This window comes from Papilio xuthus, unplaced genomic scaffold (assembly GCF_000836235.2).
Source record: "Papilio xuthus unplaced genomic scaffold, Pxut_1.1 DF825783.1, whole genome shotgun sequence".
NCBI lineage: Eukaryota > Metazoa > Arthropoda > Insecta > Lepidoptera > Papilionidae > Papilio > Papilio xuthus.
This window is the reverse complement of record NW_013532866.1, coordinates 1,804,414-1,828,270: the sequence shown is the minus strand read 5'-3', so window position 1 is coordinate 1,828,270 and position 23,857 is coordinate 1,804,414. Positions and strand designations below refer to the sequence as shown.

Sequence of the window (23,857 nt, the reverse complement as noted above, 5' to 3'; positions counted from 1 at the left end):
GTTGCTAGAATTTTTTTTAATTCCGCATGTCTGAAATCAAAGGAAAAATCAAAGTCTAATCTTTATAAAATTCAGTAATGTCTTGTAATGTGGAAAGCAAAATTACTCCTAAATGGTAACTGCCACTCAGGATAATTAAACGCTTATTTAATCAATTCCTTAGTGTAGAGTTGTAGTGTAAAAGAAAACAATAAGATTAAGGCCTTTAAAATAATATTGTTTAATGTCATAGAAGTTGATTGAAAACATTTTATTACTGTTTGTATGTGGGCGGATAGTAATCTAGATATGATGTCTTAGTATGTGGGTGTCAATGAAAGTTAGACTTAGAACTTAGACTTAAATGAATAATTTTGTCTTTAAAGCTATATATAACTTATAAAAATGAATGACTGAAGAGAAAGTAACATAACACAATGTTCCGGAAGACATCTATACCTATATTTTTTAGATCAAACTTAAATAAGATAAAGGACAGAGAGGAAAGTCTGTAAAAGTATATTTTCCTAGTCATTCTCCTGCCCATTGTAATTAATAAACACTTAGTAGCCTATGTGTTCTTCCAGAATATGTTCTATTCCAAATTTTAGCGAGATCCATGCAGCTATTCTGGAGATATCTTCAAACATCTAAACATTCACATTTATAATATTAGTAGGATTGATGGTATGGGTATGGTATTCTTTTCTTTTTAAAATAAAGAGTCAATGACTTTGTTAGAAAGGAGAAATGTGTAGGTTGAATAGATATTTACTAAGCTAGAGTGCACCATCCTTCAATGTCATAACCACTTACTATCAAGTGGATTTGTGGTCAAGCACTGGATTATTCAATATAAAAAAAAACAATTAGTAGTATGGGATGAAAATGCGCCACTGCACTGAGTTGCAGGAAAATAAATTGAAGTTCTCGGAAACAACATAGGCTACTTTTCAATGTGAAAAAAGGGTTGTAAGGGGTTGAAATGATACCCAATGACAGTGTTATTGTGGACGAAGTAGCCGGCACAGCTAGATAGCAAAATAAATAAATAATGATATTCAAATCATTCACAATTGTTAATGTCATCATCATCAGCTCACTATACATCCCCACCGAGGGGCTTGGAGCTTACCTTAGTTAAGGGTGATTAGGCCATAGTCAACCACGCTGGCCAAGTACGGGGTGGTCAACTTCACACATATCTTTGAATTTCTTCTCAGATATGTGCAGGTTGCATCACGATGTTTTCCTTCACCGTAATAGTGTAAATATTAAAGTAAAAACATGAATTAAAGTTCTTTAAACTCTTATTGTACTCAAAGGTCATGGTAAAGTTTTTTTTAAACAATTGTTCACACACATCATTGCCATTCATTCAATTGAGTATTTTCTCATATGAATGATTATGTTTAATGTAAATTCTATTATCTAGAATTCTGAAGGTTTTTCTTACTATTGTTAAAGGCATAATATTTTATTACAACAGTGGTAGAGCCCACTTTAACTACTTCGCACGAATTGGCCCGGCTTGTCCGGTAAAATACCATGACCACACAAAAGACAGGCGTGAAGTGGAAGCAATTCCGCATTTCGTCTGATGAGTGTGCGTCCCAGAGTCCTTATTTAGTCCTCTTTCCCTTCCCACCCTTTTTCTTACAAGGAAAGGATGGGAAGTGGAAGTGGACTCTCCGGATGAGAGGATGCATGGAAAGGGAAAATATTTTCTTTCTGTGCATCCTCTCCTCCGTCAATTAAAGGTAGGCAACGCTTATGCAATTGCCTAAGTCTATGGGCAACGGTCACTTCGCTATTTCAGCGATTTCAGGTGGCCGCTCGCTCGTTTGCCACCTCATGATATAAAAAAAAATTATCTTTTTATTCAATGAGACTAGAAGGAGATAAGATAATGTTAGTAGGGGACATATCACAACTATGTCAAACTAGCTGTGGCCCATGACTCCGTCCGCCCGGTATTAAAATTTTGAATATATTCAACTTCTATGCCACATTTCAGCAAGATCCATTCAGCCATTCTGGAAATACCTTCAAACAAATATCCGTCCATCTAAACATTCACATTTATAATTTAGTAAGATTAAATGGAACATGGATTTTGGAGGTTGTGCATTGTAATGGGTGAATGTTTCTCGGTTATAAAGATTTCTCGCATATTATGTATTCACTTGTCTGTTTACAACTGTAGATATTCACTGCTGTGGCTACTTTGTTAATTCATATTGCAATGGTGTTGATTCACTTTGACAAAGCCGACCACAATATACAGACTATGTCAGAGAGAAGTTATATTCTACAGTAAGGAGTAATTGAAACCAATTAGGAAGTATGCATAGATGTATTGAGTTAATCAAATGGCATTCTTAAATCTCGGTCTATGCCATTGGTGTGCAAGAAATAGACTCATTTTATGTTATTATTCGCACATAAGTAGTAGCATATGTGTTGTACTAGACTGTGTTCTATATGTATGTCAAATCTCATTGAGAAACATTTAGCTATTTTGGAAATACCTTTAAGAGAAGATCTATCCATCTAAACATTCACAATTATAATATTAGTAAGATGTTTTATGATTGAGCGTCGGTGGCTCAGTAGTCAAGCTCTTGACTTGCCATCTGCTGGTCCTGGGTTCGAATCCCGCCATGTACCAATGTGTTTTTCGATTTCCGACTTACATATGTACATTTATCCGAAGTTCTTACGGTGAAGGAAAACATCATGCAACCTGCACATATCTGAGAAGAAATTCAAAGATATGTGTGAAGTCAACCAACCCGCACTTGGCCAGCGTGGTTGACTATGGCCTAGTCACCCCTAACTTAGGGCAAGCTCCGAGCCCCATGGTGGGGACGTAAAGTGAGCTGATGATGATGAAGATGTTTTAGTTATGTGTACTTGTTTGGATTTGATAAAGTAATACTATAACATTTGTCATAAGATAATTTATATAGCATCCGTTTATGAATGGAACTATTAAACCTCAGGTTCGGTCTCCCATGTTAAACATCCATGTTGAACAATGGATTATGTTTTCTTTTTGCGAATTAAAAACAACCATTGGTATGCAAATATCCTGGCTATTGTGTATGTTTGCTATCTCAACTCTCAAGAGATTGTGAATCATTACAACAGTGGTAAATGCCAGCACCGATATCTTTATGAATGGGCCTACTCGCACACTGCAATAAAACCATACATAGGTGTGATGAAGAAGTGGTGTGGTACTGGAAGTCTAATTTGTGTCTTCTGTCCCTTCCCCTTTTTTTATGAGGAAAACATTTGACAGAATAAGTAAAGTATAGAAAGTAGAAATGTTTTGTTTCTGTGTGTCCCTTTCGTTGATTATAAGAAGGCAACGCATCTGCAATTGCCGATGTCTATGCCCGTCTAAATTCAGGTGGCCGTTTACTGCTTGCTTCGTTGTGGAACTTTCTTTCCTCGGCGTTATTTCTAAATCAATACGACTTAGGTTCTTTCAAGAATCGAGTTTTTATTTCTCAAAAGGTACTGTTGCCCTCTGCAGTTCCTCTGGTGTTGTGGATGTCCAAGGGCGTTGATGATTCGTGTTCTCGTCACTTTTGCCCCCTTGTAGTATAAAAAAACATTAAATTTTGAATGGGTCTACGAGAAATAAGTTTGAAAATCTCATTGTGACATAGTAAAGGGATATCGTTTAGCATTCTTAAATGGCTTTGGGAATTAACCTCTTGTTAACGTATCTTATCGCATGAAACCAAATTAGAAAACGTGTGGTCTCCATACATTCATTCATGAAAAGATAAGTTGACTATCGACGTTTTTTTTCGTCAATGGCGCGATTTGAACTCTTCATTTTTATATTTATCAATGAATAGATAATTTGGATGTAAAAAGCAGAATCATCGTGTGGGAAATTCCTTTCGCTATCTTAACGCGAAACACGCAATTTAATATGGTTTTTACTAAAAGCAGTTTTATAATCTACTAGCGGTTGACTTTGTCAGTGCGTATTTTAAAAAAATGTCATATTTACTTCTCTTCGATAGCTATAATAAGCTACCTTCTTAAAGTCACTATTAGTCAGTCAAAATCAGAACAAAACGGACAGACAGATGGTGAACATTTTTAAAATTGTATTTTCATTATAAGTAACGCAGATTATACATGGTGTTCGCATAAAAAAAAAATTTTTTCGATACTGCATAAAGCCACTAATTTTATATTTATTTATTACTGCTTATTTTTAGTTATATAGTTATCGATTTCCTTCCTTGAAAAGTAGGTAATCTTATCTTACATCTTACTAATATTATATGGATGTTTCCTTGAAGCCATCTCCCGAACGGCTCAACGGATCTTGATGAAATTTTGTACAGATATAGAACGAAGTCTGGAAGAACACATAGGCTACTTATTAAGTTTTTTTTTTTAATTTCGCGCACGGAGTCGCGGGCAACAGCTAGCTCAAAATGTAATTAATATATTTCTAGGACAGTCATAGTTGTTTTTTAATTATTTATATAAATAATATCAAAGTATTGCATCACTCTATTGATTATAAAAATCGTGATAATGATTGTTCATATTTTGACATTTTTCCGGCTACATTTAAAGATTTGTAGTAACGAAAATTTTGTTATCTCACACAAATACATATTTGAATAGTATGCATACTAACTGTCGCCCACGACACCGTCCGAATAACAAAATAAGTAGCTTATGTGTTCTTCCAGACTATGTTCTACATGCGTGCCAAATTTCATCAAAATCCGTTTAGTAGTTCTGGACGCACCTTCAAACAAATATCCATCCATCCATCTAAAGTATTGAATGAATAAAAACAGATATAGATATGGAATCATATTTATAATTTAAGCTTTTTTATAAATACACTAACACAAATATATTAGGCTTTTCCTGTTATCATTTCCTTTTGAATTTTGGGAAATGAAGAATCATAGTTGTGTCATTCTGTTGATCGTGATAAGATTATTTTAGTTAGTAATACTCTATTAGACTTTCAGACTTATTTGAACTAATGTTAACACGTTAGTTGCTAGAATGATTTTTCGAAAAACGAAAAAAAAAAATTGTTCAAAATTTTGGGCCTTGACGTATAGCGGATGGTGATACGTGATGTCTCTTTAGGTAGTTTGCCGTATTTAATTCCTTGTCCCTACTTATGTACGTATGTTATAGTGGTAGCATCTCACCTTACTTGTATTCCAGTTTGGCCTGTCTAAATTTCTCTATCTTACTAATATTATAAATGAGAATGTTTGGATGGATGTTCATTTGAAGGTATCTCCGGAACGGCTCAACGGATCTTGGTGAAATTCGGCATACATGTAGAAAATAGTCTGGAAGAACACATAGGTTACTATTTTTTTTAATACTGCACGGACGGAGTCGCGGTCGACGGCTAGTAGTTTATAGTTTGCCTTTATTACCTTGCTAGATTACCTTGTCGATTGATTTATCTATGACTTCCTGAATAAAGTTTGTTGTTTTCGCAAAATTTATGTATACCTAAACTCTTGTGTGATATCTTGGATTTACGATAATACGCCGGATGTATTCATCTTGTAACCCACACATATACTGCACTGGCAATGAGATTGCATGTTTTTGAAGATTTTTTTGATGCTGAAGGTTAATGACCTTACAAAGTTTTTCTGACATTGATTAGGTATTTCCTTTTATCAGTTTGATTGATAAATTCATTCAAAAATCCCTGGATAAGCAAGAGAGGATTGAACGTACAGCGCCATCGTCGTGGTCGTGTGTTTAAATCTCGTCATTGGAGTATTGTCAAAACAAATCTTATCGTAGCATAGTCTAGAAAAAATAAGCTGATATTAATCATCACGACAATTATACATCCCGAGTGAACGTCCAAAAACTAGGGTAGTTTTACAATGCAGACGGGGCCGCGGACGAGAGCGAAAGCGTGCCCGTGGTTCCGTCCCAATGCGTTGGAGGAACAGAGAGGTTTAGTGGGTATGCCTCCGCTATGGAGGAGAATCCCACATAACTACCGCGTGGTTAACGCGCGTCAGGTCCAAACATTTTTGAAATTCGTTATGGAATCGCTTCGAAGTGAATGCACTTTGTCTAAACGCCCTGATATTTTAAAAACTGTCACTTTTTGTTAAGGCTTCTTTATAGACCGACAAAGTTATCTGACCCGGTGGAAAGTCCGATAATAATAAGACAAACTAAATTATAATCGCTCACTAGCGCTTCTATTAATGTCAAAGAATTGTAACTAGATTGTACTGTAGCTGTATTTTCTATACCTATTTAGGTTTTACATATTTTCTCTAAGTAATAACCGCGATAGCAACATTTCTTACCGGCCCAGGTAAACCTGCCGCACTATACTCGGTCGTTGACCTCTAGCCAACTGTCACATCACAAAGGAAATGCTAATGGCAGGTGATGATCAGAAGACTTAAAGTACTACAGCCAAAGCTTATAATCAATTCTTAAGTCTATTTAAATACCTTAGGTTAGCAAAATTCTTTTGATTATTGGGTTTAACATTTTATATATATTTTTATATTATAAAGTGGCAAACAAAGAAGTAGCCACCTAAATTCACCATCTGTCACCAAAATACGACCGCTGCCTATAGACATTCACAATTGCAGACGCGTTGCCTACGACATCGACGGAGGATTGGACCCGCAGAAAGAAGATACTCCCCCTTCTTATGCGTCCCCTTGTCCGTAAAATTCACTTCCGTTTCTTTATAAGAAAAGAGGACTCAAATTAGGCCACCGTCACGCAAACTCATCAGACGAAATGTGGAATTACTTTCACTTCACGCGTGTCTTCTGTGTGGTCGTGGTATCTTAACGGGCGAGCTGGCACATTCGTGCAGCTCTTGTTGCTAACGTCTACCACTGTTTAAAACTTAGTAACAATAAATTATTAGTTTAGTATTGATAATGAACTTGTCAGCTGTATTATACCGTAACCGTCAAATAGGGATTTAAATATGCCTACATTTTTGCACGACTGTACAAAAGCTACCCTCCTGTAGTTTTGTTATATTTAGTTTTTTTCTCTATAATGGTTTAACTGAGGTTTACCAAAGTTTGTTTTTTATATTCTTCATTAGCTGTTGCCCACGACTCCGTTCTCGCGGAATTTAAAAGGTACTTAATTAGTAGCCTATATGTTGTTTTAGACTATAATATGTTCTATAAGTAAGCCAAATTTCAGCAAGATCCGTTAATCCGTTGCGGAGATACGTTCAAACAAACATCCATTCAAACATTCGCATTTATAATATTAGTAAGATGGAGATTCACGAAAGTTTGTTTCTTTTGTTTTTCATAGATGTAAGCTTAAAGCTTTGTTCTTGTATCTAAAGTATAATAAAGGGATATCCCCTTTGATCCGTTTTTGACGGGATTAAGAACACTTTTGTTTATGTCAAGTTTATTTTACCATTTTGACCTTCAATTAAGACGAGGTTTTTTGTGAGAATTTATTAAGTAAGACTGGCAAGATCATAACCCGAGTCCATACAAATAATTCAGACCAAACTACATAAATTGGCAGCGATATTAACGATATGTTTTCACCATTCGATGCAGAGGGCTTAGCACGAAAATTTGCTAGAAATGTACGTAACGTTATCGTCAACTACAACGACAAATATACATAATTGTAGTCATATTTTGTCGATTACTACGAAAATGTATATCGCAAGTATTCGTGGTAGACCTCCGGATATGTGGTCATCTTTTGTTACGATTGTGTTGCGCTTTATGTTACGGCAACCGTAGACTCTTGGCAGATGTAAGGTAAGACAAAAATATACTATGGTGCAAGCAATTATACCTTCTAACAAAGAAAGGTGTCATGTCTATAATGTTTAAGCATCGATGCTTTTTTTATTATTACTGTTACAGTTGGATTCATTTCTTTGGCCAGTTTCCCGTTGAATGCACTTAACTCGGTATAGGCGTCATAAAGCGACCACTGAGCCGGACCCAGTAGCGGATGCCGGACGCGAATGGCGCGACGGAGATAGCGAATCTCTTTGTAACCGTACCACACTTGGCTTCTGTGGTCCTAGTACTTTTTTCGTTTCCTTCGTGTTTGCATATTCGCAATTTTTTCTGTAAATATTTTTGTGTAGTCTTTAAATTTTTACTGAAAATTCGATTCTGATTTTGTCCCATTTGCCGTTTAACCGATCTAAGGATATGGATAGTGATCGAAAAATCTGATCTATTGTTTAGCTGGAGATCCGACAGTTTTTGTACTATTAGAAATAACGCTATTGGCGTAATTTAAGTAGTTTTTAGAGGACATCATTATATCTAGAATACTGTTATTCAAATAAACACTCCATCTGGCTATCTGTTAGTACAGCTTGTTACCTTTAGTTAAGGTAAACAGAGATAACCGATGTCGATGGATAAAAAGTTCAAAGAAAGCGTTGAATGGGATCGTTAGCGCGTCTGTCGAACGCGAGATTACGCCAGCGATTGCGCGCTTTTCTTTGCGTAGTCTTTTTGTCTACCTCTGCAGTATTTCTGCCAGCCTGGTACTTTAGACTCATTGTTTTAAATATTTATGTTAAACGAGTTTTTCTTTATTTGGAATAGAAAAGCATGAAAATTTGAATATCGTCATCAGCACACTAAATGTCTTCACTCAGGGGTTCGGAGTCTAGCCTAAGTTAAGTTTGACTAGGCTATAGTCAAACGCGCTGGCCCAGTGCGGGTTGACTTCACACATATCTTTGAATTTCTTTCCAGTAATTTAAATATGCGTTGTGATAGGAATTAGACTAATTTAGTTTAATAAAAAAGCCATTTTAAATATGTAATGTAGTATATTCTGTTTGTCAAAGAAAATGGGTCACTGAAAATGAAGTCAAATGACATCCTAACATCTTTTTTTTTTCTAATTATTTTAATGGACCGTCATTAATCTGGAAAAAAACACTAGCATAAGATTCTTTTCACTGGAAGTAATTTCATATCACATCTTACTTTCTTACCATTTTTACTTAGTAATTTCTACATGTACATTATAAATGCGAATGTATGGATGTTTGTTTGAAGTTATCCCCAAAACAGCTCAACGGATCTCGCCGAAATTTGCTAGATGTATTATAGAAATATAATCTGGTAGAACACGTAGTCTATTTGTATAATTCCGGAGACGGAGTCGCAGGCGACAACGAGTTGCAAACATAAATATGCTTCTTTTATGTGTATTTTTAGAATATGGTTATGAAACTGTCAAAGATAATAAATTTTAAATTTTTGATGCTGTATCTGTCCAGTTATTCTTCCATTATTTCCAAGCACGACAGCGTTAACGGTATTTTCAAAGCTTTGGGAATATGTATAGGCTATGAATAGTTACTTGGAATTCATTAGAATTAGAAGTTCCAGTTAGTTTCATAATGAGAGTTTTTTTATTATAATATCCTCTCATTCGTAATTCAAATCAGAATCTATTTCTTATATATAAAATTCTCGTGTCACAATTTTCGTTTCCATACTCCTCCGAAACGGCTTGACTGATTCTCATGAAATTTTGTGAACATATTGAGTAGGTCTGAGAATCGGCTAACAGCTATTTTTAATCCCGCGCGGACGGAGTCGCGGGCGACAGCTTGTATATTAATAAAATTGGAGTGTCTGTTTTTTAATTTCGCCTGTCTGTCTGTATGGTTGTCTGCAAGGCTTCTTTGGTACGGGTAATCTCCGGAACCTATTTTGATAAAACTTGGATGGGAAGCTAATGCATCGGAGCATGCTATAGGCCACTTTTTTTTTCTTGCAACTGTTATTCGTAATACAAATAAGTATAATTGTAATAGCTAGAAAGCATGGCTTATATGCGATACGTGACTTTTCTTCGTGGGATATAATCCAGTCATTTCATAGTTTGTTTTTTTTTTAATTCACGAAGGCTCTAAGAGATTGAAACGGAACTCCACTTCGATTCCCATGCCATTAAACCAGTTATCGACGCATTAAACTAAACATCGATTTTATCGTGATCGGTTAAATGTCAAATTGTGCATTCGCTGACATTTCGAGCGTGAATACAGACTAGAAAATGATCGTGCGAATTTAATCGATATTACAATTGTAATAGAATCGATTATCGTTTGCGCTTGTTGACTTCTCGATTTGTTACCTGATTGTGTATTTGTTGAAGTTACGAAAGCGTGGATTATTTGTCTTGAACGTGATTGTTGTGATTCTTACTGTGCGTTTCTGAGACCAAAATATCTGAAAACATATTGTCACCTATCATTGTCTTTAACCAAACAAAGAAAAGAATATGAATTTTTGTCTCAGAAACCCACGGTATTTGTAATATTTGCGATACCGGGAAACCAATTTTTGATATTTTTTTGTGTCTGTTTGAATATTTGTCTGCAGACTGCAGGCCGCGTTTTTTCCGTCTAATCTCGTGAACGATTTTGACGAGAAGCTGATGCACGAATATTATAAGCTACATTTTTAATTCTACGCTGACGAAGTCTGGGTCGGCCGGTAGTTGTACTTAGGGTTTGAATTGTAAGACAGAATAGTCATCGTTGACATTTACAGCATCCTGTATATATTTCCTATTAAGCTAATGCCAGCAACCCCTAGTTGCAGCAGCCCTGCAAGCTACCCTCGCTCGACAAATTAAAAACGCGCCGTACATATATTTTCATTTGCGTTGGAATTATTGTTGAATCCCCCGGGCGTTTGCGGACCCCATATTAAGAAACCCTGATTGCAGTGCGGATACGAACGTTGGTTTTTGTTTCTCAAGCTAAAGTTAGCAATAAAAACTGATTTAGTCATAGAATTGTAGTCATTCTCTTTGAAAAATCACTGATAATACGTACTCATTTTTCTACTATGGGTTACTGACACACAAATCTCTAGTTTTAATACATCTCTATTTATACAAATGTTTTGGTCTCAGAAACCCACGGTTAATTAACTTAGAGACACCCTATGTGACCTATGTTTACGACTAGATTGTGTAGTTTTGAATTTTAAAATAAATGTAAGCGTTTACAACGCTATAAAACATTTCAATTTGACTTCGCCAATCGTTAAGTTATATAACTTGTACTTTAACGACTAACTTTAAATTGTAAATAACTTAATGTATTGAAACATAAATTTCATCCCCGTTATAGCATAAAAGGCTTTATCCGTTTTATTGTAAGTGAATTAATATTCTTACGCCTTTAGAACTTAGGCCATTCGTACACGAGGCAACGTAAATCTTGAAAACCCTGGGGATTTTAGTCGCGAAGACTTACGGAATAAAATGTCATAGAGCTTGACCGCTTAAGACTGTAGTTTTCGACAATATTAACTAGAATCCTTTGACGCGAATGACGTGCTTTCGTTACAAAGTGTTACGTCGTCCAGTGTTAGAATGAATAGTGAGGGGGCATAAACGTCGACATTTTAGTAAGGCTGGAGTTGAGTGGACACTGGCACATTTTCGGATTTTCATCCTAACAGTAGCACGCAACATTTTTGTCAAAATCAACGCGAAAATATCGTCGTGGTATACAAGATGGCTGAGCAAATCTATACCTAAATATAAAATTGTGATTTGATATTTTTCCGCTGAATATGATTAGAAAGTTTGCTAAAATACAAAAGACTCATGTTAAAATCGTGTTCAAATAACAATGGTCATATAACATTGTTTCTATTGTTTTTGCTCTTCATATCAAGAAAAGTATTTTGTCAAGATAATACGAAAATACACGACAAAAGGGAAAGTATCGAAACTAAATAATAAGATCCATGGCACACATCCAGCAACGTGCGAAAATGCCCGCGAAGGGAACCAAAATAAATCCATTCAAGAGACTCGAGGTGAAAATAACAAATGAATGACACATATCCCCATTCAACAATCAACTTTACTACCAACAGAATAAAGAACACAATCGATAGTTTGTTATTCGTGTGTCAGTTGTAAGGAATATATGCTGGCAGAAATGAGATTTATTACGTATGTATTAGAGTTGATAATGGAATGGTGCAGTGTATCAATTTGCCAGTCGGATCGGTTTCCACAAGGGTCAAGTTTGCGAAGACAGATCAAATTGGTTCATTGTGTAACGTCAGACTGTAAATAACATTAGAAAATATAAATAAGCTTTTAGTGAGATTGCTACCCAATGAAGAATACATACTCTTTATAAGTTAAGTACTCGTATAATGTATGTTTTTAGTCTTTATGTTGGAAAGGAATAAGATAGGAGAACTAGGATTTTTTACAAGGGGGCAAACGAGCGGCGCGAACACCGAGGTAATTAACGACACCCATGGACATCTCCAACACCAGAGGAACTGCAGATGCGTTGCCCGCTTTTAAGGAAATGGTATGCTCGCTTCTTGAAGGTCCCTAAGTCGTTTTGGTTTGGAAATACCGCCGAGGACAGACCGTCCCACAAGGTGGCAGTGCTGTGATAAGCCAGAAATCGCTATAAGCGAGTTATTGACCGGTCACAATAGAAGACCTCTATATGCGAGAAACTCTGGTTAGATTTACCTCTATAAACCAGAAAAATATCGGGATCCCTTGGACTCTTGCTTATCCATGTTCTAGTGTATAAATCTATTTAGAAGATTATGTGTTTGTGTATGATTCGATTCGAAAAAATCTTTTCGCATTCAATAGCTTTACTATTTAGGACTCTTATGAGCTATTTAATCTTAAATTATGATCCTTAAATATTGGTATTCATCTTTGTTTCTCAGTCCAAAATCTCTGTATAAAACATATTGTCATCCCTGTCATTATCGTTGAGAAAATAGAGATATAAATTTATTTTAAAGGAGATTTTGGTCCTAGTATTCCACGGTAATTCCTGATTAAAAATGTTAGGATGAGTAATTAGTTTAGCCCTGTGACTGTAAGATTACTGCAGGCTTCTAAATATCTGAAAACATTGACATCCCTTTTATTTTCTTTAAAATAAGTGAGAAAACAATATGAATTTGTCGGTTTCGTCTGTGGATTGGAGACTCATAGTTATATCGTCGCGATATTTTTCACTTTCGACGATTCGCTCGTCTGCTCTTTATGAGGCATTGGCTTCGCTCCAAAGTCCAACGTAGGCAGAGTTTGGGACGATTTTGTGTAGTTAGTAATATTTATAAATGTTTCTCTTTGATTCTCTGTTACTACATCGTATACTTTTTATATATAGTTATCTGTGGAAATTGTAGTTATTTTTATATAACTTCCGTTCACGTCATTGATACTGGAAAGAGGGTTTAGTTACTAGTATTTCCCCCGTTCCTCCTCCCTCCGGCGTCCCTGGTCAAGGTCCTGGGTTCGAATCCTGCCATGTACCAATGTGTCTTTCGATTTCCGATTTACATATGTACTTTTATTCAACGTTCTTACGGTGAAGGAAAACATCGTGATGCTGTACATATCTGAGAAGAAATTCAAAGATATGTGTGAAGTCAACCAACCCGCACTTGGCCAGCGTGGTTGATTATGGCCTAACTTGAGGTAGGCTCCGAGCCCCTCGGTGGGGACGTGTAGTGAGCTGATGATGATGATTTCCTCCGTAATCTAGATGACTAGGTCCTGTCTAAAATCTTCCTTAAGCTTTTCTCACTTAACGGAAGGTCTAAACTGCTTCCATCTGAAGATCTACAATTTCAGAATTTTGATACAAAGAGAGAGAAACAATAGTATCTTTTAATCTCTCAATTTAGAACTTACTTCATCAGTGGATATACGAATATTTGTGACCATCACCGTCGTATCGTATCATCAATTATTTTAAAATTAGTATAAGATATTTGTTTTTATGTCCGGTAACTGATAAATTTTGTCAATGAGAAATGTCACAAATTCGTGCTAGCCCCAATATAGTGCGACAGACTTATCTGACCCATTGACTAGCGACAAATTGTCGTACTGCAGCAGTCTTATAGTCTTATAGAGGAAGGCTTTAAAATATATAACATTACGTGGACGGAGTTGCAGGCGACAGCTAGTATTTTATAACAGAATTACGGTAACTCCGATGAGAATGAGGAGACTTACAATAACAACGTATCCTAAGGCAACTAAACGTACGGGAAGTTATATGTCCTTGGTTAACATTCGTGGTGTTGCGCGCGCACTCTACAATTTATGAATCGACACGACTCCATTGATGTCTATTTGTGTTGTATTTATACATAGCTACAGAGGCGACGCTACGTAGAGATTATGTAACTATATATCAATTTGTGAACGAGTTCATTCCACTTTTAGTGTATACTATTTTTTGATAGATTTGTGTTTCTTTATGTTTTAATAAATGTATAATGTATGTTTAGAAAAGTATCCTACGTCGGTCACGTGCTCAGGCACGACAGATACAATCTGATTCAACTCATCTTGGGAAAAGTGCTCGGTAAAAGGAATGTTGGTCGAAAGAAGTCCTGGTTGCGCAACATCCGAGAGTGGACCGGGGATGCGAGTGCCGCCCAACTATTTCGCCTCGCAAGAGACAAGGGGAAATATGGAGAACTGATCGCCAACCTTCGTCAGTCGGAGAGGCACCTCAATAACAAAAAATGTATACTAATGCCATTAGTATAAAAATCCTTTTATATCGTTGGTTATTATCTATCTTACTAATATTATAAACGCGAAAGTTTAGATGGACGTTGGTGAGAAGGTATCTCCGGAACGACTCATAGGATCTTAATAAAATTTGATATACATACAGGGTGTCCCAAAAGGTTACGTACATAGGAAGGGGGATGATACGGGTGGTCACAAGGGTCACCAGAAAAATAAAATAAAAATTCCCCTCTGGGTATTAAAAAAAATAAATGGCATTTTTTAAAAATTTTACACCTTCTGGGGCAATTTTAAATTTCTTCAAAATCTTTATTTGTTGTATTGTTTTTTTTATTTCATATTGATAAAGGGTTATTGACGATAACATAATAGCTTTTTTTTTAAATGTAGCAATATTTGTAGGTCATTGGTTAAAAAATTGCCCCATAAGGTGTAAAATTTTTAAGTTTTTGAAAAATGCCCTTTATTTTGTTGAATTTTATTTTATTTTTCTGGTGATCCTTGTGACCACCCCTATCATCCCCCTTCCTATGTACGTAACCTTTTGGGACACCCTGTATAGAACATAGTCTGGAAGAACACATAGGCTACTTTTTTTTTAATTTCGCGCAGAGTCGAGGGCGCTAATTAGTTTTTAAATCTCGCTCCTAATTTATATATCGAATTATTGACTGACTAGTCTGTTATTTTATTTCTTTCAGTATGTAATCTTTATCATAAATCATTTTATTTATCGATAAAAATTATATAAAAATCCTTTTACAAGGTTATTGAGTTAATCTTATATCGGACGGAAGTAGCCAGTAGACTTTTATAATGTTGACGATATTTATTTTATTATCTAGATTTTATATTTATGCAGCATCAATCGTCATTTTACAGTGTATATCTGCCAGTAAAATAAATTTTATATGTATAAAAATTTTGTGTTAATGTATGTTCTTGTTAAACGCCGAAACTACTGAACCGATTCTTATGATTTTCTTTAGCAATTCAGTCCAATCTGGGAGATAAGGTAGTGGCGAACCACAGCTTGTATACGATGAGTTATTTATGTGTTTTTTTATCAAAGAGTTAAAATCAATATGTTTTGTATTCAGGTGTTCGCCCGCGAGGCCGTCCGCGCGGATTAAAAAAATAAGTACCCTATGTGTTCTTACGGGCATGCAACCTGCATATATCTGAGAAGAAATTCAAAGATATGTGTGAAGTCAACCAACCCGCACTTGGTCAGCGTGGTTGACTATGGCCTAATCACCCTTAACTTAGGCACTGAGCCTCTCGGTGGGGACGGATAGTAAGCTGATGATGATTTGTTCTTCCAGACTATGTTCTACAACAAAGGCGAATTTTAGCGAGATCCGTTGATCCATACCGGAGATACCTTCAAACATCCATCCATCTAAACATTCGCATTTATAATATTAGTAAGACTTTCTCACTACATTATTCTGTCCTAATACCTACATCTGCTATTATTCCTGTTGTATAAATATTTGTAAGTCTTGTATCCTCGTTTTGTAAATAAAAAAAATAAACTTTATATTATCTGAACGTGCATATCGGAAGCGGCGTTCAATCATGATTTACATTAAACATACGCAAAGAATACCTCATCGTAGTGTATGAATCAACTCACTTCCTCCAATCTTATCATTAATCTAATAAACTTTTCGCGATAAACAAACTCCGTGAATTTCTTAAGATTATTTCCATTCATATTTGTTGGATAAGATATGAATTTATGGTGACTTTTTTTCGACAATTGTTAATTTCGTGACACTATATTGCATAATGACATCCGTTACAGGGACCGTGAATAGAGAAACTTAACACGGATCAAAAGGAGAGGTACCTTTCTTTTTTTTATATCAAAAGGTGGCTAACGAGCGATCGGCCACCTGAAATCGCTGAAATAGCGAAGTGATCGTTGCCCATAGACATACGCAATTGCATATGCGTTGCCTACCTTTAATCGACGGAGGAGAGGATGCACAGAAAGAAAACATCTTCCCTTTCCATGCATCCTCTCACCCGGAGAGTCCACTTCCACTTCCTATCCTTTCCTTATCAAAAAAGGTTGGGAAGGGAAAGAGGACCATATTGGGTCTCCGGTACGCACACTATCAGACTGCACGCGGAATTGCTTCCACTTCACGCCTGTCTTCTGTGTGGTTGTGGTATTTCACCGGGCGAGCCGGGCTGATTCGTGCGAAGATGAGAAAAAAAAATAAAGTCAATTTCTACTTAGGATGAGAAAAACTATTTATATTTAGCAGCATCTATTTCAAGTTAAAAATAAATCCTAGTCAGATCAAAGGCTTAATAACTTTTTTAAATAGAAGTAGGTAACTACTTAAGATTGAGAGAACCTCACAATTTTCGTATTTTAAATTCAATTAAAAATCCAGAGTCGTTAAAACGATATTGATAAAACAGTGGGTTGCTATAACGGAATCTGATGTATCGTTTACAAATCAAATTATACAGTAGAACCTCGATAAGGTGTCATTTTCCGATCTCGAAGGGCCACCTCCATGCCTCGTGCATCTAATAAGAAAGTCTAGTAAGAAAGAAATTTCTTTAAGCATGATATATATCGAGATATCGGTCGGCATCTAAGATTCTGAAGTGTGGTTTTCATTGGAAGAAACACATTAGCACACAGGTGCAATAAAAAATACGTAGCACAGATTTATAACAAAAAATTTTACGTACAATTGCCACGTTAAAAAATTTAAATTTAACGCGTTATTTTTTCTATATGGTAACATAATTTAGTAAATAATAGTTTAATATCGATAACCGTATTGCACATCCCTAGTTCTGAATGAAGCTATCGTATTAATCAGTCATTTACCTCGTCGAATTAATTTCGCGCTTCGCCACCTTGTCTTAAGATATCCAATCCACGTAATCTATCGATCCATTACTAATGCATAAATGGATAGCTTAGGCTTTGCTTATCGTATTCAGCTAATAGTTTTTCATTCTATTTCGTCTTAAATACTATCAAATTTGTATTGAATCATTCCAATTAGGATCTGGAGTAGCATAGCTCACGATAGTACTCGAATGGATTCGAATTTTCGAACGTGTGCTCAGAAATCCACACTATTAACCATTGGGCTATTGGCGCTTCTGTTGAGTTGATTTTCTTTTGTTAATAATCGAACGATCGATGTATCGAAAAGTAGTACTCTACTTTTAACTTTTTACTTTTGATGTTCAGTTGACTATTGTCAGAGTATATGTTTATTGTTAATGTTTCGGGCAGTGGTTTAAAGTAATGAGGATTCAGTATTTTTAATACATAATTTAATAGCTATCGCCTGCGACTTCGTACACGCGTTATTTATAAAAAAAATAATAAGTAGCCTATGTGTTCTTCCAGACTATGCTCTACATCTATTCTAAATTTCATTGCGATCCGTTCAGCCGTTCCGGAGATACCTTTAAACATTCATCCATCCATCCTAGATGAATTCGCATTTATAATATTAGTATGATTAGTATGAATAAGTATGATTTGGTCGACTGTTTAGGTATTTAAAATATACACAGAAATGGACTTTATCAAATATTTTATTCTTTGACCTTCTCTATGTTATGATATTATAAACAGTTTTATAATCTTGTGATTATGAATAATCATGTCCGGTCTATACCGATAATGGTCTACAATTTCACTTATAAAATGACTCGTACATTTTTAATAACCTTGTCACAAATTTCCACTGTTGAATTCAAAATAAATTTTATTTTCCTTTTCTCTCTTTAAAAACCGTATTATCTTTTTGCTATGGGCGCTCATTTAATTATTTTATTTACCTCCTCCCACTCTCTGAAAATAAAATCTCTAGATAAAGATTGAAGATATATGTTCGTAAAAGTAGACTTAAAAATGCACTAGACAGACGACATGATTAAGAGAGAGGTTTCTACTTAAATGACAGGATGAAAACAGTAGCCTAGCACGAATATTTGTGACAAGCACTATCGTATCGTCATCGATAAAATTTCAGTAAATTACACCAAAAATCTCATTAATTTTGACGTAATTGACGATGATGATATATCGCGTGTCGCGTTTATTCGTATTAGACGCTCGGTAATCCAACGTAGAATGAAAATATAGTGTATAGTAATTTATATATTATTAAAGGCATTTGTTAAGGTGTGTACCAATTGAGGGGAGAATATTTGTTGGAATTAATAAAAAAAAAGTATTGATCCGTTTCCCATTGACGTCACTTCCTATAAACATCGGTCCACATAAATTATCCCCCGGCCAGGATGCCGCCATTGACAAGCCCGTCGGCGTGGGAGAGCTTGATTGTTCACGTCCTTTGACTTTGTTTTTTTAATGTCGGCGCCATTTTTGCGACAGTTCGGATGTACAGGCAAAGACGTTACTTTCATATTTTTAGGGTTCCGTACCTCATAGGAAAATAACGGAACCCTTATAGGATCACTTTGTTGCCCGTCCGTCTGTCTGTCTAGTAGTATCTGATTGTCTTCCCGTAATGTCAATAATTCTGTAACTTAAACGGCTCAATGTTTTTTAATTTGTATAGTGTGACAAATTTATCTGCCCCGGTAGGCAATGTTAAAATGTGCCATACGTTCTTGATCGGACTGTAGCTATAGTATCATGTCGTTATCTATGCCTCGATTTTACATATATCCTTACGGAACTAACCGCAAAAATAACCCCTGTACTAACGAAATCAGGCAGCTCGCTAACATTATTTGAATTAAAAAAAATTAATTAGTAGCCTATGTGTTTTTCCAATCTATGTTCTACGTCTATGTCAAATTTCAGCAAAATCCATGCCTTTGTTTTGGAGATACCTTTAAACAAACATCCAGACAAACATTCGCATTTATAATATTAGTAATATTATAATGCGTTACGCACTCGAATGTGTCAATGAGATAAACTATTAATGGCCCTTTGCCAACATTCGACGTTTTGAAGTCGCGTAACCTTGCGCACTCAAACGGTACGATGTTAACTGCTATTTAAAGTTTACTGGGTCATTAAACTGAACGAACCACTGGCAAAGGATTATTAGCTATCAAGGTTATTGTGGATTATATTTGAAGGGTTTTTATATTTCAAACTAGCTGTCGCCCGCGACTCCGTCCGCACGAATATATAAAAATAATTAATATATACATAAGTTAATTAAACAGCAGCTCTTCAAGGCATAAATTCGAATAAATAGTATCCTATGTCCGTCTCCTGGCTCTAAACTACCTCCTCACCAATTTTCAGCCATATAGGTAAAGCCGTTCTTTATATATAAATAGTGTAACTAACACGTCTTTCTTTTATATATAAAAGATTTGCTATCGTCCGCGACTTTGTCCGTAGGGTATTTAAAAAAACTTATTTAGTAATCTATCATCTACGCTAAATTATATGGAGATGCATTAAGCCATTTTGGAGATCAGTAACAAACATCCATATTTTCGCATTTATAATTTTAAATGTAAAAGTATGAATGCATCAACCTTAAAAACAAACTACATATAAATATGTCAAGTGTATTTTTCAATTTTTTTGTATATTCTGTATATCGTCTAACCTTGAGTTTCCACTGCCAATACATGTATAAAAACATTGCCTATTGACTGACCTTGTTATGGTGTGAAATAGTTTAGTAAGAATGGTCAGTAAATTTTATGAACGACTTGTTTACAATCTATGTAGTATAATAATAGTAGCGGAAATGAGGGTAGAATGAAAAGTAAAGTAATATTAATAGGGTGGGGGGACTTGCTTACGATGTTTACACCCCCACAATGACGTCACTGATTTTTATGACATTGTCCTTCGTGGGCCGAAAATATTTTTTATATTTTTGGCACTGTCAACTTGTTTTTCTTCAATTATTTGACCTGATCGAATATGCCTCTCTTTCTAATATATCTGTCTTTGTCTCGTCTTACATTTCATTCGTTGCATCACAAAGCGTTCGTGGATCTTTGAACTTTATTTTTTGCGAGCAAATTCCATCAAGAGACATTCCTACAGCTTTGCTTATCGCATAAGGAATTCGTATCGAAGACTGGTAGGAAGTGCTACTGTGTATGGTGACCATGAGTTTTGAAAAAAATAACAGTCCGGTTTTTTAATTTATATAAACATTATTTTATTACTTTTAAACTATGTTACTAATATTATAAATACGAATATTTAGACGAATGTTTGTTGTAACATATCTCAGGAACAGCTCAACAGATCTCGATGTGATATGTCATATATGTAGAACATAATCTGGAAGAACAAATAGTTGACTTAGTTTTTTCATAATTTCGCGCGGACGAAGACATGGGAAAAGCTAGTAAAAAGAGCTGAGATGGAACATAGAATTAAATTAGGATTTGTGATGTATTTCTCCGTAATAGTTTATCCTAATTATTGCGTCTATTAAAGAAATAACCATGAATTCATATTGGAAAAAAGGAAGCTAAATAAATCCTGTCCTGATTATCGATTAGTTAATATTGTCTCTGTACTGATTGTCGTTACGCTGTAACCGGTTTCATGGGTTTGTTGTTAATACATTACTTGCTTGATCCCCTCACCATGTAGAACGTGACTTAGGCATTAGTACTCGGTGAGTAATGTAATGAGAAATATTGCGAATATCGCACGGTTATGTTGTGATGTTACTCATTGTATACACGATTTATTTATACTTGGTATGTTTTTGTTTGTACGTTTGTCTCAATAATAAACCGTGAGAAAGTTATACTATTGAATATTGAAAAATTCTCATAGCATGTAGTATAAGGTTTTAAAAATAATAAACAACTCGATCTTTTCTGATTTTTAATACTTTTAGATTATTGCATTACACCATCCAAATTCGATGTTTTTTTTCACGAGTCAAAAATTATACCTCAACTAGCTGTTGCCCGCGACTCCGTCCGCGCGGTATTAAAAATAACATAATTAGAAGTCTATGCGTTCTTCCAGACTATGTTCTACATGTATGCCATGTTGAGATCCGTTTAGCTGTTCTGGATACCTTCAAACAAACTTCTAAACATTCGCATATTATTATTATTGAATTAGAGAAAAGTAGACAAGTTAGAATCTTTTCACTTGGTTATATAAAATAGTTTGAAATTAATAACGGTAAAGCACTCGGTACAACCTTTTTGTGCAATTCTCATATAATTTAATATTATAAGTTATATAATGAACGATGGTTACCGGAAAATTGACAATCAAGCGACGCGAATGAGGTAAAAAATTGTTAATTTCTAAGTTCCGGTTCGACGCATTCGAGTCCCACGCGGTCGTTGCTTGGATGTGAAGCTTTGCTTACTTAATGCTATGCTTTCCTGGTACATTCACTTTTAAAATATCTTACAATAATCCAATCAAGCAACCAGGACATTTTTAGAGATTTCTTCCCTAAAGGTAAAATATACACTAGACCATTTTCTAGAGCATTTCTTTGTAATGTAACGTTCTTACGAATCTTGTATTACACGTAAAAGTACGTGTGCTTCGTGAAAGGGTGATACATTAGAACGTTGTTCTGTTACAAGTTAATGCTCTAGTATATACTCACCTTTAAAGTTATGCTTTCCTGGTACATTCGTAGAATAAATCAATGATTAGCCATAAAATTTCTTGTAGAAAACAAGATAATAAATTTACCCTATGACCCTTATAGCTACGCACTTTAAATCAACCTGTTTGTAATATTTCTTTCCACAACTACTTTACATCCGTTATAAAATTATTTACACAACCTACAACCTACGAGAGGAAATAACAACACGTGAAAACTATAAATCCTCTTACGTAGTTAAAGTACCCTTCCGTGATAGTTAATTGAGATGATAGTAAAGCGAAATGTTCGGTATTCCGAAAATAAACGTCAATATAGCGCGGACGCGCATCCCGAGAAGTAAAAAGACGCAGAATATCATCTAGTGATGTGACTATCAAATATGTTGATATCGATATAAATTGCAAATATAGCATGCCCGTAATTTCACAATATCTTATCGAAGAATGTATTAGAGTACCGCATTGATTCTGATGTATGAAATGAGAGAGAGCGAGAGAAAAAAGATCTCATTTCTATAGCGTCAAGAGAAGAAGAAGCGAGTGACATTCTACTTCCCACGTTGAATCGTTAAGATGGCAGGAAGTCGCAAATATACGGTAATCCATGGACCGCGCGGACTTTTTAGATTTCGGTCTCTTTGAATCAAGGTAATAAAGTCATTGTTGTCTAATCTATCGAATGTTATCGACAGATTTGATCAGAATTCAGATAAAATTAAACGTAATAAATCATTATCTTATTCTAAAAATATATCGATTTTTTTTATTGATAATAAATATTCAGGGGAATTTTTCCAACTGGTAACACTAACATCATCTAGTGAATTACCGCAATTGACCTATAATATTCTGGACCGGTTATAAGTCGTCGAATTATCTTCCTAATTGATTTTTCCCAATTTGGCAGTGATGGTTACTTATAGTAGTAAGTATTCGAACAAATTGTAGAGATTGTCAGTTACATCAACAGGCGCGTTTAACCTGGAACAAGCAAAAACTGTCGTTTCCAATGATATATCCAGCGGTTTGCATAGAGATAAATAATTCCCGTCGGAAGAGATTTCCGTCACAATCGTTTCCGTTTCGGCCATCTTGTCTCCCGTTGTTCGATTTGTTGAGGGTTCGCGATTGCAGCTGTACGAATGCATCCACAAGGTTTTTTATTTCTTTCGCTATTTTCGCTTTTCTGAATTTTAAAAGGACAATTATATTGTATTGACATATTATTTATCAATGACATGTGACAGGTGACATATCAATATCAATAAAAATTATAAGATTTCGAAAAAATTATAAAAAACGTTTTAAAGTCCAATTGAAGACAATTATGATGAGTTTAGAGGTCATCGGCCACTGTTCGGAGACAACGAGAATATCGCATTTTAACTCCGCGTGAAGAAGAACTTCTAGCTTGTGTGTGTTTTTTGTCCATTGAGGCAATATTTTCATGACAAATAACAAGTGATTTAGTCAGACTTAGATCGTGTGTGCGTCCCGTGGTGTTCGAGGGCGAAACAGATACCACTCCACAGACCGAATCCCAATTGGCCACACATTCGGGGCAGTACCTGCTCAAACACATTCTCCGGTATGCCGATAATAAATGAAGCATGAATACCCGATTTTATGTCGCGATTCTGTATCGTGTAATTAGCCTTACCAATGTCATTT

General features: G+C 35.4%; 1 protein-coding gene across 1 annotated transcript in view; it reads left to right on the top strand.

Moving 5' to 3' along the window:
* The window catches only part of Cbl (E3 ubiquitin-protein ligase CBL), a 72,914-nt gene that overhangs the window by 919 nt on the left and 48,138 nt on the right, over positions 1–23,857 (top strand). The gene's annotated exons all lie outside the window — the stretch shown is intronic.